Source organism: Garra rufa, chromosome 1 (assembly GCF_049309525.1).
Source record: "Garra rufa chromosome 1, GarRuf1.0, whole genome shotgun sequence".
In the NCBI taxonomy this organism is placed as follows: Eukaryota; Metazoa; Chordata; class Actinopteri; order Cypriniformes; family Cyprinidae; genus Garra; species Garra rufa.
Window position 1 is genome coordinate 94,514,133 of NC_133361.1, and position 15,964 is coordinate 94,530,096.

Here is a 15,964-nt window from a genome sequence, read left to right on the forward strand (position 1 = left end):
GTGCACAAGACTGGACGCGTCAAGCAGCGCAAACTTTAAGTCAGATGTATCCAGAAAATATTTAACTGAATGGATGCAAAATGAGGACATAGTTGATGTATGGAGGGATGAGAATCCCTACAAAAAAGACTTCTCTAGAAGACAATTGGTGATGGGAGTCTTGAAACAAAGCCGTATAGATTTATGTTTAACCAAAAGGGAAATGTTAAAATATATAAAAAATGTGAGATATAAGTTTGTGGGAGTAAGTGACCATGCTATGATGATGGTAAAGATGGGTGTGAACGAGGAGGAGAGGGGGGGAGGAATGTGGTGTTTGAATGCAGACTTGCTAAAAGAAGAGGCATATAAAGAAAATATCAGAAAATGTATAGATTATGAAATGGAAAATATCTTATTTGATGAAAATGTATGTGAGTGGTGGGAAAAAATGAAAGGGATAATTAAAAAAAGAAGTATTAGATATGCCAAACAAAGGAATTTTAAGAGAAGGAGCAAAGTTGAGGTAATGCAAAATGAATTGAAGAGGGAAGCAGAAAAAATAGAAATTAATCCCGAGCAAGATAAAGAACGCTTTATGCAGATAAATGCAGAAATAGAGGAGTATGAAAAAGAAAAAAGTAAGGGTGCAATAATAAGGAGTAGAGCGCAGTATGCGTTAGAGGGAGAAAGAAGCACAAAGTTCTTTCTAAACTTAGAAAAGAAAAAGCAGATGAAAAAGTATATAACAGAGTTGGAAAATGAAAAAGGAGATAAGATTACTGATTATGTGGAGATAATAAGAGAAGTAGAAATATTTTATAAGAAGCTATTTAAGAAAGAAGGGGTTAAACAGGAGTGTGTGGAGGAAGTTTTGAACTCTGTGAGTGTGAGGTTAAGTGAAAGTGAGAAAAATATATGTGAAAGTGACATAGGTATCGAAGAAATAAAAGAAGCAATAAAACAGACAAAGAAGAATAAAAGCCCGGGCTCAGACGGCTTAACGCATGAGTTTTACAAGACTTTTGAAGAGACTGTAGCACCAATATTGTGGAAGGTTTATAGAAGTATGGAAGAGAGAGGTGAAATGCCAGAGTCTATGGGGCTAGGAGTAATCACAATACTATATAAAAATAAAGGAAGTCCACTTAAGCTAGAAAATTATAGACCGTTGAGTCTGTTAAACACGGATTATAAAATACTGACAAAAGTGCTGGCAAATAGGATAAAAGAGGTGGTAGGGTCAATAGTATCACCAAGCCAAGCTTATAGCATAAAGGGAAGAGACATTACAGATACAATTTGCACAACAAGGGACGTAGTAGAAGGGATGGGGAAAGATGGGAAAGGGGGATTGGTTTTATCTATAGACTTAAATAAGGCTTTTGATAGGGTGGAACATAGCTTTATAGAACAGACAATGGGGAGATTTGGGTTTGGAGAGAGAATGCAAAAGTGGATAAAATTAATATATGTAAATGCTAAAAGTTGTGTTAAGGTTAATGGGGTGTTAACTGACCCCTTTCAGTTAGAGAGGTCAGTAAGGCAAGGCTGTCCGTTGTCTGCAATATTGTATTCAATAACAGCTGAGCCACTGGCGACACTCATCAAAAATGACAAGGAAATAAAAGGTATTCAAATACCAAATGGAGGATTGAGTGTAATACATCAATATGCAGATGATACAACTTTTACAGTTAGGGATATAGAGAGTATAAATAAAATTAGAAAACAGATGGAAAAATATGGGAAAGCGTCAGGTGCTAAAATAAATGTGGAAAAATCTGAAATAATGAGTATAGGAGGAATAAGGGTGGAAGGGTCAGATGTTCCATTTAAAATAACGAAAGATTTTATAAAAATTTTAGGGGTAAACGTAGGAGAGAATGCAAAAGAGGCAAGAGATGCAACATGGTCAGGAGTGCTAAACAAAATCAAGCAAGTGTTACAGTTTTGGAGACTAAGGGAATTAAGACTAAGAGGAAAAGTGGTAGTGGTTAATTCTTTATTGTTAACTAAATGTAATTATGTGATGGGAGCAATTGATTTACCAGACTGGGTGTTAAATGGAATAAAAGAGGCTGTGAATATTTTTGTGTGGGGTGGGAAAGGAGTAAAAATATCAGCAAAAACATTAATAGCAGATTACAGTGAGGGGGGTTTGAAATTGATGGATTTAGATGTGAAAAGGAAAGCAATAAGAGTTAAGACAATAAAAAAGTATTTATGTGGCAAAGTAGAATGTGGATGGAAGGGGTATATGAGAAAATATTTAAATGAAGGAGGAGGGTGTGGTGAAGAAGGAGTGTTTATGGTTTTAAAAAAGCCAATGATTGAAAAGTTGCCTTTGTTTTACCAAGAAGTGTTTACTGCATGGGCTGAATTTGTGATAAATGTAAACTATGAATGTGAAAACATAAACCAAATACACAATCAGCCAATTTTCCTGAACCCAAGAATAAGGAGGGGAGGGAAAATGCTTTACAACAGACTGTTCATGAGAGCGGGGGTAAGGAAAGTAAAGGATATGGCTTACGAATATGTAAAAGGTTTTTTACCGAATAGAGCAATATATGATTGTGTGGTGGGGTGGGATGATGAAATTGAGAAAGCAAAAGTGGATGGTGAATGTGAAAACATTAAAAAAAGCCTGCCTGAAAGGTGGGTAGAAAGGATTGAAAGGGAAACTGTTAAAGTGGGAGATTGGGGAATGCCTGAAATGTACATTGTGGAAAATGGGAGAAAAAAGTTTTTGTGGGAGATAAATGTGAAAACTGTATACAAAATGATGGTCAGAAAGGAGATCAAAGTGCCTGCATCAGAAGCGGTATGGCCAAGATTGTTTCCTGATTTGAAAGTAAAAACAATATGGAGAAACTTAAATATAAAATACAACGGACTAGACTGTGAGAACTTGGACTTCAAGCTACGACACAATAGAATCTATACAAAGGTGGTAATTCATCAAATGAATAAAAATGTGAGTAGAGAATGTGATATATGTGAGACAGAGCCAGAAACTTTGATGCACATTTTCTTTGAGTGCAAGGAACTTGAGGAGTTTCATGGAAAAATGAAAAAACTGATAAAAGATGGAATGGGAAAAGGGGTTGCAGAAGATGAGTGGAAAAAACTGTTTTTGTTTGGTGAATGTACAAATTATAAGGATAGGAAGGTGAACTTTTGGAATTTGATTCTAAGTAATGCAAGGTATGCAATATGGGTGAGGAGGAATATGGCATACTATGAGAGAAAGAAAGTAGATGTGACTAAAATGTTCAAGAGTATTGTTAGAAAGAATGTGTATATAATGTGGAAATACCTAAGCAAAGAAGAATTTGAAAAAGCATTTGTAGAAGAAAGTGGATTTATATGTACAAAAGAAAGGTTTAGTTTAACATTTTGAAAAGAAATGGTTATATTTAAGTTAGGTATTTTTGTTTTGGGTTTTTGGTTTCGTTTGAGTGATATAAAGGAGGGTTAAATTCAAAGCTCATGCTGTATATGCTAAATTGTCTTCAAATGTAATAAGATTGAAAGGTGTAATGAATGAAAAATGAGTTATGTAAATATTATTTTGTACTTTTTGATAATAAAAAAAAAAAAAAAAAAAAGAGCGCCCGATCTCGTCTGATCTCGGAAGCTAAGCAGCGTCGGGCCTGGTTAGTACTTGGATGGGAGACCGCCTGGGAATACAAGGTGCTGTAAGCTTTTGCCTTTTCTTCACTATTTATATAATATGCTGGCTTTTAGAAAGACGTGTTTTACCGCTCTATTTATTACAATCATTTAAATGTATTATAGAGTTTTAAGTGTTTTACATGTTTTTTAGGCCATTTTATTACTCTTAACATTTTAAGTGTATGTGTCTTTAATAAATGGATGGTTGGCCTGTCATGTGACTAGACACATGACAGGAAGCAGGAAGTACAACTGTATAAGAGAGCAGCATGACAAGCAAAGGACAGTCACCAAACTGTTGGATTGAGGAGTTGCTAATTTTAGAGCTCAACTTTCCATTCACCACCTGCAAACTTTGGATTACACTTTCTGTGGATTGTATATACACTGGTGGACACTCACATTGGACTTATCAACACACTGGGATTCTTGGACTGTTTTTAGGGTATGGACAAATGAACTGTATTCTTTTAACAGAGTTTACCTGTTTTTAGGGTATGGACAAATGAACTGTATTCTTTTAACAGAGTTGACCTAGTTTTATCGTGTTGTTTTAAAGTCTTTTATGTGAACCTTGTAAATACACCAAATCTATTTAAACCAATTTTCTTTTATGTCTCATTCTTTTAACCACTAGTCATCTCTCACAGTTAAATCTGACCCCATTTTAGTCTTGTAACTCGGCTGATAAGGCCGATTGTTACACTTTTATGGGAGACCGCCTGGGAATACCAGGTGCTGTAAGCTTTTGCCTTTTCTTCACTATTTATATAATATGCTGGCTTTTACGGAGGCTGATCTTTAAATAGCCCACTTTTTGGAGCAGCCCTCGCTTATGGCCATACCGCGCTGAGAGCGCCCGATCTCGTCTGATCTCGGAAGCTAAGCAGCGTCGGGCCTGGTTAGTACTTGGATTGGAGACCGCCTGGGAATACCAGGTGCTGTAAGCTTTTGCCTTTTCTTCACTATTTATATAATATGCTGGCTTTTACGGAGGCTGATCTTTAAATAGCCCACATTTTGGAGCAGCCCTCGCTTATGGCCATACCGCGCTGAGAGCGCCCGACCTCGTCTGATCTCGGAAGCTAAGCAGCGTCGGGCCTTGTTAGTACTTGGATGGGAGACCGCCTGGGAATACCAGGTGCTGTAAGCTTTTGCCTTTTCTTCACTATTTATATAATATGCTGGCTTTTACGGAGGCTGATCTTTAAATAGCCCACTTTTTGGAGCAGCCCTCGCTTATGGCCATACCGCGCTGAGAGCGCCCGATCTCGTCTGATCTCGGAAGCTAAGCAGCGTCGGGCCTGTTTAGTACTTGGATGGGAGACCGCCTGGGAATACCAGGTGCTGTAAGCTTTTGCCTTTTCTTCACTATTTATATAATATGCTGGCTTTTAGAAAGACGTGTTTTACCGCTCTATTTATTACAATCATTTAAATGTATTATAGAGTTTTAAGTGTTTTACATGTTTTTTAGGCCATTTTATTACTCTTAACATTTTAAGTGTATGTGTCTTTAATAAATGGATGGTTGGCCTTTCATGTGACTAGACACATGACAAGAAGCAGGAAGTACAACTGTATAAGAGAGCAGCATGACAAACAAAGGACAGTCACCAAACTGTTGGATTGAGGAGTTGCTAATTTTAGAGCTCAACTTTCCATTCACCACCTGCTAAATTTGGATTACACTTTCTGTGGATTGTATATACACTGGTGGACACTCACATTGGACTTATCAACACACTGGGATTCTTGGACTGTTTTTAGGGTATGGACAAATGAACTGTATTCTTTTAACCGAGTTTACCTGTTTTTAGGGTATGGACAAATGAACTGTATTCTTTTAACAGAGTTGACCTAGTTTTATCGTGTTGTTTTAAAGTCTTTTATGTGAACCTTGTAAATACACCAAATCTATTTAAACCAATTTTCTTTTATGTCTCATTCTTTTAACCACTAGTCATCTCTCACAGTTAAATCTGACCCCATTTTAGTCTTGTAACTCGGCTGATAAGGCCGATTGTTACACTTTTATGGGAGACCGCCTGGGAATACCAGGTGCTGTAAGCTTTTGCCTTTTCTTCACTATTTATATAATATGCTGGCTTTTACGGAGGCTAATCTTTAAATAGCCCACTTTTTGGAGCAGCCCTCGATTATGGCCATACCACCCTGAGCGCCCTCTAGTGGAAGCAGGAAGTGGTACAGCTTGCTGGAGAAAGCACACAGAGAGTGTTTTGAGTTTTGAGAACTGGAAACTGAAGCCTGTGTTTTTTAAAACAACCTTTTTGAAAAAGAGGAATTGGTGGGCAGTCAAGTTATTTAATCCCCAAACAGCTATTGGATTATGGCGAAAGAGGTGGACTGTATGGAGATGGTGGTCTCATTTCTTGGTCTACCAATGTATATTCAGGATGAGGAGATACTGAGAAAGCTGTCGGAATGGGGAGTTAAAGCGGTCTCAAGAGTGAAAAGGAGAATGTGGCCGGGGACAGATATCGCTGATGGGACAAGATTTTTAAAGGTAAAATTCAATGATGTGGTAAAATCACTGCCATATTCAACAAAGTTTGAGACACTAGGAGGGACTGAGCACTTCAGAGTGATACATGACAGGCAAGTGAAAGTCTGTCGCCTGTGCATTCAGCCAGGTCACATTGTAAGAGACTGCCCAAGCTTCAGATGTTTTAAATGTGACAAGCAGGGACATTACGCCAGAGAGTGCAAGGAGGTGAACTGCATTATGTGCAATATGCGACCTGGATTATGTGTGTGTGAAACACTGCCGGAGATGGATGAGGAAAACAGCAATGAGGAGGATTCGGATCTGTATGAGGTGGATGAAGAGGTGGAGATCGAAGGAAAGGAAGGTGAAGCGACTGGAGAAGAAAGAAGGGATGCATGGAGTGGAGAAGAAAGAACAGTGGAGTGGAGAGCAATTGAGAATGTGAGCAGTCAAGAAGAGGAGGCTCCAGGGCAGAGGCAGAGAGAGAGAGAAAGAAAAAAGAAAGAAAGGAGAGCGGAACCCGGAAAGGAGATGGCTATGAAGGGCTTGGAGTGTGAAAATGGAGAAGGGGAAACAGCGAAAGGTGATGGAGAGAGTCAGGAGGGTGACAGTGCAAAAGGGCAAGGCGAAAAGCTGCAGGTGGAGGGACGTGGAGGAGTGCCAGAGAGTCTAGAGACAATCGAGGACGAGGACATGGACACACGTGAAGGAAAAAGGGTGCAGAAGAAAAGAAAGAAGAAAGAAATGGAGGAGCACACTGCAGAAAGTAAGTGCATAGATTGAACAAAATGAGTATGATTTTTTTCAAAATTATGATACTTGCTATGTGGGGCATTATGAACATTGCCTGTTTGAATAGCAATGGATTAAGAGATGAAAATAAGTTTGAGAAGGTGAAGGGTTTGTTAAAAGCGGATATACTCTGTTTGCAAGAGACACACTGGTCTGATGAAATAATGGACAACATAAGAAAGAGGTGGGAAGGTGAAATTATTTCTAATCATGGGACTGCAAAATCCTGTGGCGTGGCAACCCTGATAAAAGGAGATCGATTAAACAATGTGAAGCAAATATACAAGGATGGAAGTGGGAGATTGTTAGTGATAGAATTTGTATTTCACAATGAACTGTTCAGGCTGATAAACATTTATGCACCTAACACAGAAAATGAAAGAAAAGAAGTCTTTAAAGAAATTAAGCCGCTGTGTAAAGGCAACTTTATAATAGTCGGTGACTTTAATGTATGGTGCACAAGACTGGACGCGTCAAGCAGCGCAAACTTTAAGTCAGATGTATCCAGAAAATATTTAACTGAATGGATACAAAATGAGGACATAGTTGATGTATGGAGGGATGAGAATCCCTACAAAAAAGACTTCTCTAGAAGACAATTGGTGATGGGAGTCTTGAAACAAAGCCGTATAGATTTATGTTTAACCAAAAGGGAAATGTTAAAATATATAAAAAATGTGAGATATAAGTTTGTGGGAGTAAGTGACCATGCTATGATGATGGTAAAGATGGGTGTGAACGAGGAGGAGAGGGGGGGAGGAATGTGGTGTTTGAATGCAGACTTGCTAAAAGAAGAGGCATATAAAGAAAATATCAGAAAATGTATAGAGTATGAAATGGAAAATATCTTATTTGATGAAAATGTATGTGAGTGGTGGGAAAAAATGAAAGGGATAATTAAAAAAAGAAGTATTAGATATGCCAAACAAAGGAATTTTAAGAGAAGGAGCAAAGTTGAGGTAATGCAAAATGAATTGAAGAGGGAAGCAGAAAAAATAGAAAGTAATCCCGAGCAAGATAAAGAACGCTTTATGCAGATAAATGCAGAAATAGAGGAGTATGAAAAAGAAAAAAGTAAGGGTGCAATAATAAGGAGTAGAGCGCAGTATGCGTTAGAGGGAGAAAGAAGCACAAAGTTCTTTCTAAACTTAGAAAAGAAAAAGCAGATGAAAAAGTATATAACAGAGTTGGAAAATGAAAAAGGAGATAAGATTACTGATTATGTGGAGATAATAAGAGAAGTAGAAATATTTTATAAGAAGCTATTTAAGAAAGAAGGGGTTAAACAGGAGTGTGTGGAGGAAGTTTTGAACTCTGTGAGTGTGAGGTTAAGTGAAAGTGAGAAAAATATATGTGAAAGTGACATAGGTATCGAAGAAATAAAAGAAGCAATAAAACAGACAAAGAAGAATAAAAGCCCGGGCTCAGACGGCTTAACGCATGAGTTTTACAAGACTTTTGAAGAGACTGTAGCACCAATATTGTGGAAGGTTTATAGAAGTATGGAAGAGAGAGGTGAAATGCCAGAGTCTATGGGGCTAGGAGTAATCACAATACTATATAAAAATAAAGGAAGTCCACTTAAGCTAGAAAATTATAGACCGTTGAGTCTGTTAAACACGGATTATAAAATACTGACAAAAGTGCTGGCAAATAGGATAAAAGAGGTGGTAGGGTCAATAGTATCACCAAGCCAAGCTTATAGCATAAAGGGAAGAGACATTACAGATACAATTTGCACAATAAGGGACGTAGTAGAAGGGATGGGGAAAGATGGGAAAGGGGGATTGGTTTTATCTATAGACTTAAATAAGGCTTTTGATAGGGTGGAACATAGCTTTATAGAACAGACAATGGGGAGATTTGGGTTTGGAGAGAGAATGCAAAAGTGGATAAAATTAATATATGTAAATGCTAAAAGTTGTGTTAAGGTTAATGGGGTGTTAACTGACCCCTTTCAGTTAGAGAGGTCAGTAAGGCAAGGCTGTCCGTTGTCTGCAATATTGTATTCAATAACAGCTGAGCCACTGGCGACACTCATCAAAAATGACAAGGAAATAAAAGGTATTCAAATACCAAATGGAGGATTGAGTGTAATACATCAATATGCAGATGATACAACTTTTACAGTTAGGGATATAGAGAGTATAAATAAAATTAGAAAACAGATGGAAAAATATGGGAAAGCGTCAGGTGCTAAAATAAATGTGGAAAAATCTGAAATAATGAGTATAGGAGGAATAAGGGTGGAAGGGTCAGATGTTCCATTTAAAATAACGAAAGATTTTATAAAAATTTTAGGGGTAAACGTAGGAGAGAATGCAAAAGAGGCAAGAGATGCAACATGGTCAGGAGTGCTAAACAAAATCAAGCAAGTGTTACAGTTTTGGAGACTAAGGGAATTAAGACTAAGAGGAAAAGTGGTAGTGGTTAATTCTTTATTGTTAACTAAATGTAATTATGTGATGGGAGCAATTGATTTACCAGACTGGGTGTTAAATGGAATAAAAGAGGCTGTGAACATTTTTGTGTGGGGGGGGAAAGGAGTAAAAATATCAGCAAAAACATTAATAGCAGATTACAGTGAGGGGGGGGTTGAAATTGATGGATTTAGATGTGAAAAGGAAAGCAATAAGAGTTAAGACAATAAAAAAGTATTTATGTGGCAAAGTAGAATATGGATGGAAGGGGTATATGAGAAAATATTTAAATGAAGGAGGAGGGTGTGGTGAAGAAGGAGTGTTTATGGTTTTAAAAAAGCCAATGATTGAAAAGTTGCCTTTGTTTTACCAAGAAGTGTTTACTGCATGGGCTGAATTTGTGATAAATGTAAACTATGAATGTGAAAACATAAACCAAATACACAATCAGCCAATTTTCCTGAACCCAAGAATAAGGAGGGGAGGGAAAATGCTTTACAACAGACTGTTCATGAGAGCGGGGGTAAGGAAAGTAAAGGATTTGGCTTACGAATATGTAAAAGGTTTTTTACCGAATAGAGCAATATATGATTGTGTGGTGGGGTGGGATGATGAAATTGAGAAAGCAAAAGTGGATGGTGAATGTGAAAACATTAAAAAAAGCCTGCCTGAAAGGTGGGTAGAAAGGATTGAAAGGGAAACTGTTAAAGTGGGAGATTGGGGAATGCCTGAAATGTACATTGTGGAAAATGGGAGAAAAAAGTTTTTGTGGGAGATAAATGTGAAAACTGTATACAAAATGATGGTCAGAAAGGAGATCAAAGTGCCTGCATCAGAAGCGGTATGGCCAAGATTGTTTCCTGATTTGAAAGTAAAAACAATATGGAGAAACTTAAATATAAAATACAACGGACTAGACTGTGAGAACTTGGACTTCAAGCTACGACACAATAGAATCTATACAAAGGTGGTAATTCATCAAATGAATAAAAATGTGAGTAGAGAATGTGATATATGTGAGACAGAGCCAGAAACTTTGATGCACATTTTCTTTGAGTGCAAGGAACTTGAGGAGTTTCATGGAAAAATGAAAAAACTGATAAAAGATGGAATGGGAAAAGGGGTTGCAGAAGATGAGTGGAAAAAACTGTTTTTGTTTGGTGAATGTACAAATTATAAGGATAGGAAGGTGAACTTTTGGAATTTGATTCTAAGTAATGCAAGGTATGCAATATGGGTGAGGAGGAATATGGCATACTATGAGAGAAAGAAAGTAGATGTGACTAAAATGTTCAAGAGTATTGTTAGAAAGAATGTGTATATAATGTGGAAATACCTAAGCAAAGAAGAATTTGAAAAAGCATTTGTAGAAGAAAGTGGATTTATATGTACAAAAGAAAGGTTTAGTTTAACATTTTGAAAAGAAATGGTTATATTTAAGTTAGGTATTTTTGTTTTGGGTTTTTGGTTTCGTTTGAGTGATATAAAGGAGGGTTAAATTCAAAGCTCATGCTGTATATGCTAAATTGTCTTCAAATGTAATAAGATTGAAAGGTGTAATGAATGAAAAATGAGTTATGTAAATATTATTTTGTACTTTTTGATAATAAAAAAAAAAAAAAAAAAAAGAGCGCCCGACCTCGTCTGATCTCGGAAGCTAAGCAGCGTCGGGCCTGGTTAGTACTTGGATTGGAGACCGCCTGGGAATACCAGGTGCTGTAAGCTTTTGCCTTTTCTTCACTATTTATATAATATGCTGGCTTTTACGGAGGCTGATCTTTAAATAGCCCACATTTTGGAGCAGCCCTCGCTTATGGCCATACCGCGCTGAGAACGCCCGATCTCGTCTGATCTCGGAAGCTAAGCAGCGTCAGGCCTTGTTAGTACTTGGATGGGAGACCGCCTTGGAATACCAGGTGCTGTAAGCTTTTGCCTTTTCTTCACTATTTATATAATATGCTGGCTTTTACGGAGGCTGATCTTTAAATAGCCCACTTTTTTGTAGCAGCCCTCGCTTATGGCCATACCGCGCTGAGAGCGCCCGATCTCGTCTGATCTCGGAAGCTAAGCAGCGTCGGGCCTGGTTAGTACTTGGATGGGAGACCGCCTGGGAATACCAGGTGCTGTAAGCTTTTGCCTTTTCTTCACTATTTATATAATATGCTGGCTTTTAGAAAGACGTGTTTTACCGCTCTATTTATTACAATCATTTAAATGTATTATAGAGTTTTAAGTGTTTTACATGTTTTTTAGGCCATTTTATTACTCTTAACATTTTAAGTGTATGTGTCTTTAATAAATGGATGGTTGGCCTGTCATGTGACTAGACACATGACAGGAAGCAGGAAGTACAACTGTATAAGAGAGCAGCATGACAAACAAAGGACAGTCACCAAACTGTTGGATTGAGGAGTTGCTAATTTTAGAGCTCAACTTTCCATTCACCACCTGCAAACTTTGGATTACACTTTCTGTGGATTGTATATACACTGGTGGACACTCACATTGGACTTATCAACACACTGGGATTCTTGGACTGTTTTTAGGGTATGGACAAATGAACTGTATTCTTTTAACAGAGTTTACCTGTTTTTAGGGTATGGACAAATGAACTGTATTCTTTTAACAGAGTTGACCTAGTTTTATCGTGTTGTTTTAAAGTCTTTTATGTGAACCTTGTAAATACACCAAATCTATTTAAACCAATTTTCTTTTATGTCTCATTCTTTTAACCACTAGTCATCTCTCACAGTTAAATCTGACCCCATTTTAGTCTTGTAACTCAGCTGATAAGGCCGATTGTTACACTTTTATGGGAGACCGCCTGGGAATACCAGGTGCTGTAAGCTTTTGCCTTTTCTTCACTATTTATATAATATGCTGGCTTTTACGGAGGCTAATCTTTAAATAGCCCACTTTTTGGAGCAGCCCTCGATTATGGCCATACCGCGCTGAGAGCGCCCGACCTCGTCTGATCTTGGAAGCTAAGCAGCGTCGGGCCTGGTTAGTACTTGGATTGGAGACCGCCTGGGAATACCAGGTGCTGTAAGCTTTTGCCTATTCTTCACTATTTATATAATATGCTGGCTTTTACGGAGGCTGATCTTTAAATAGCCCACATTTTGGAGCAGCCCTCGCTTATGGCCATACCGCGCTGAGAGCGCCCGATCTCGTCTGATCTCGGAAGCTAAGCAGCGTCGGGCCTTGTTAGTACTTGGATGGGAGACCGCCTGGGAATACCAGGTGCTGTAAGCTTTTGCCTTTTCTTCACTATTTATATAATATGCTGGCTTTTACGGAGGCTGATCTTTAAATAGCCCACTTTTTGGAGCAGCCCTCGATTATGGCCATACCGCCACCTGAGAGCGCTAGAGAGCAACAGGAAGTGGTTGGCAGCAGTTGGGAGAGGAAGGCTCTCCTCCATTTTGTGTTTGATTTTTTTTGTTTGTTTTGTGAGTGGTTTTACTTTAAGTTAGTTTTTTTGTGTTTTTTTCAGTTATAAAACCACCTAACAGCAGCATTTTTGCTGGCTGGAGGGTGGTTAAACCTTTTTTTTCTTAACTTATTTTTCTTTAAAAAAAACGGACGGATTAATGGATTACGAAACAGAACTGGCTGGAGAGAGACGGATGGCAAACGACACTGGACTGGCAGGAGGAACACGCACGGCAATGGACACTGGACTGGCTGGAGGAACATGCACGGCAAACGAGACTGGACTGGCAGGAGGAACACGCACGGCAAACGACATTGGACTGGATAAACGACCACGAGCTACAAATGGAAAAAAACAGGAAGTAAGAGAAAAGTTTGTTGAGCGACAATATTTAAAGGAAGCTACAGTGATTGTGAATGTGGAGAATGTGATTGGGGTGAGAGCGGAGGACATTATTAAAGCTGTAACGGAACAATGTGGACATGGCAAAATTTTAGCACTAAGACCAAGACAAGGGAAAGAATACGAACTGACAATGGAAAAAGAAGAAACGTGTGAAAAACTAATTGATGGACTAAGAATAAAAGGAGTGGACTGTGAAGTAAAAAATCTACAAAACAGGGATTATGTTGTTTCCTTCATGCACCTGCCTGTCTACCTGGATGACAAAGAAATTTTAGGAAAATTGGAGGGATGGGGAGTTGATCCCATTACCAAAATTAAAAGAAGACGCTACCCGGGCACCGACATTGAAGATGGAACAAGGTTCCTTAAGGTGAGGTTCCCCAAGCAAGTGGCATCGTTGCCATATAGCACACGGCTAGAAACAGCCGAAGGGCCGCAGTACTTCCGGGTGATGCACAGCCATCAGGTGAAGACCTGTAGGCTGTGCATGAGCCCGGATCACCTGCTAATAGAATGCCCAAATTTTGTGTGCTACAAATGTGAGGAGAGGGGACATTTTGCACGAGATTGCAATGCTGTCAGGTGCCCGGGGTGTCAGGAAGTTTTAAATAAATGTGAATGTTGGATGGAGGGAGAGGAAGGAGGAAGGGAAGAACAGGTGGGCAGACAGGTGCATGAAGGAAACAACGAGGAGGAAGGACTACAACAAAAAGAAACGGAAGGAGGACCGAGCTGCAGAGAGGAAGGAGAAAGAAGAGAAGACAACATTAATAATAACGAACAAACAGTGGAGCAGGACACTCAATGGACAGAGATGGAGATGTCGGACAGTTTTAATACTTTTCTGGGTGATGTGGAGAGAGATGGACAAGGAAGGTTGGATCAAGTTAAAGAAACGGACAATGAAGAGGGAATAAAGATGGACAAAATGGACAAAGACAGAGGAGGGAAAGGACAAATAAGAAAGAGAGCACTGAAGGTAAAACCAAATTTGGAAAGTGCAAGAAAAAAGATTATGACAGAGACTAACAGATTTGATGTGCTAAGGGTCCTGGAGGGAGAAAATGATGAATAATGATTTTTATGTATTTTTTTTATTTACATTTAATGGTTTTAAGTTGTGTTGCTTTTAATGCAAGGGGTCTGATGGACATGAGGAAGTTTGAAAAAGTAAAAGAAAAATGTAAAAGGGAAGACATTGTTGCATTACAAGAAACAAACTGGAGAGAAAATGTGATGAATGATTATAAAAAGAGATGGGATGGAGGTATTTTATATAATAATGGAGATGGGCGGGCTGGGAGAGGTGTGGCTTTTTTAATGAAGGACGATGTTTTTAAAGTGAGTAAAAGTGTGTATAAGGACAAGATGGGGAAATGTTTGGTAGTTGAGACAAAATATGAAGGAAGAGATTTGATTTTAGTAAATGTACATGCACCAGTGGAAGATAAGGAAAAGAAAGAGTTTTTTAATGTTTTAAGAAACATTGTAAAGAAGTATAAAGAAATAATTATGATGGGGGATTTTAACACAGTTTTTAGTAAACAGGATATGGCTGAAGGAATGGTTTTTAAAACAGATACAGGAAGAAAAGAATTAAAAGCATTAATGGATGAAAATAATATGATAGATGTGTGGAGAGAAAGAAATGAAAAGAAAAAAGAATTTTCGAGAAGACAAATAGTAGGGCAGTTTGTATGCCAAACTAGAATTGACTATGTTTTATGTACAAGAAATGTGGAGAATTTTATAGAAAATATTAAGTACAAAGAAACAAGTTTTAGCGATCATAAGATTTTATCTTTTAAGTTGGACTGGAGTCAAATGCAAAGAGGTCCGGGAGTATGGATTTTAAATACACAGATTTTAAAGAATGAAGATTATGTTTTAAAAGTGAAAGAAATTATAGAAAAAGAAAAGGAAAATGGAATGTATGAAGAGGATAAGAGAATATGGTGGGAGAGTGTAAAGTTTTTAATCAAAAAATTCTCAATCAGGTATTGTAGTGTTATTCAGAAATGCAAAAGATCCAAAGAAAGAGGAATAAAGGAAAGTTTGGAAATGGAACTGAATAAAGAATTTCAAGACATACAAAAGATAAAGGAAATGGAGGGGAAACTGAAAGAAATAGAAGAAAAGGAATATGAGGGGGCGAGGTTAAGAAGCAAAGCAAAATATGTGGTGGAGGGAGAAAAATGTACAAAGTTCTTTTTTGATCTGGAAAAAAAGAGAGGGAAAGCTGAAACGATAAAAGAAATAAGAGGGGAAAATGGGGAAATTGTAGAAGGGAATGAAAAGATTTTAAAAGAAATAAAGAATTTTTATGAGGATCTGTTTAGTGCAAGGGGGGTGGAAGAGGAGGAAAAAAAGGAACTGTTGAATCAGATAAAAGCAAAAGTAAGTGAGGAACATAAAAAAGAATGTGACCAAGAAATCAGGGAAGACGAGATTGAAAGAGCAATAAATCAACTGAATAAAAAGAAAAGTCCAGGAATAGATGGTTTGGGAACTGAATTTTATGTTTGTTTTAAAGAAGTTTTAACAAAGATTTTAAATGAGGTTTTTAAAGAAATTTTTGAAAAGGAAGAGATTAATGAAAGAACAAGGATGGGGTTAATGAAATTGATATTTAAAAGGAAAGGAGAAAAAGTAGATCTAAAAAACTACAGACCAATCACGATGTTGAATACAGATCTTAAGATTTTAGCGAAGGTTTTAGCAAACAGATTAAAGGAAGTAATG

General features: G+C 37.8%; 7 non-coding genes across 7 annotated transcripts; all 7 read left to right on the forward strand.

The window, feature by feature from the left end:
- The first annotated feature begins 4,491 nt into the window (after positions 1-4,491).
- LOC141318187 (5S ribosomal RNA) lies at positions 4,492-4,610 on the forward strand. The gene has a single exon (XR_012352518.1). It is a non-coding gene; the product is annotated as a 5S ribosomal RNA (ribosomal RNA).
- Positions 4,611-4,694: 84 nt separating this feature from the next.
- On the forward strand, positions 4,695-4,813 carry LOC141319015 (5S ribosomal RNA). The gene has a single exon (XR_012353295.1). It is a non-coding gene; the product is annotated as a 5S ribosomal RNA (ribosomal RNA).
- An 84-nt stretch (positions 4,814-4,897) lies between these two features.
- On the forward strand, positions 4,898-5,016 carry LOC141309993 (5S ribosomal RNA). The gene has a single exon (XR_012347545.1). It is a non-coding gene; the product is annotated as a 5S ribosomal RNA (ribosomal RNA).
- Positions 5,017-11,190: 6,174 nt separating this feature from the next.
- LOC141319448 (5S ribosomal RNA) lies at positions 11,191-11,309 on the forward strand. Its single transcript, XR_012353704.1, has one exon. It is a non-coding gene; the product is annotated as a 5S ribosomal RNA (ribosomal RNA).
- Positions 11,310-11,394: 85 nt separating this feature from the next.
- Positions 11,395-11,513, forward strand: LOC141292470 (5S ribosomal RNA). Its single transcript, XR_012340522.1, has one exon. It is a non-coding gene; the product is annotated as a 5S ribosomal RNA (ribosomal RNA).
- Positions 11,514-12,314: 801 nt separating this feature from the next.
- LOC141346079 (5S ribosomal RNA) lies at positions 12,315-12,433 on the forward strand. The gene has a single exon (XR_012357138.1). It is a non-coding gene; the product is annotated as a 5S ribosomal RNA (ribosomal RNA).
- An 84-nt stretch (positions 12,434-12,517) lies between these two features.
- Positions 12,518-12,636, forward strand: LOC141317891 (5S ribosomal RNA). Its single transcript, XR_012352242.1, has one exon. It is a non-coding gene; the product is annotated as a 5S ribosomal RNA (ribosomal RNA).
- Positions 12,637-15,964: the final 3,328 nt, after the last annotated feature.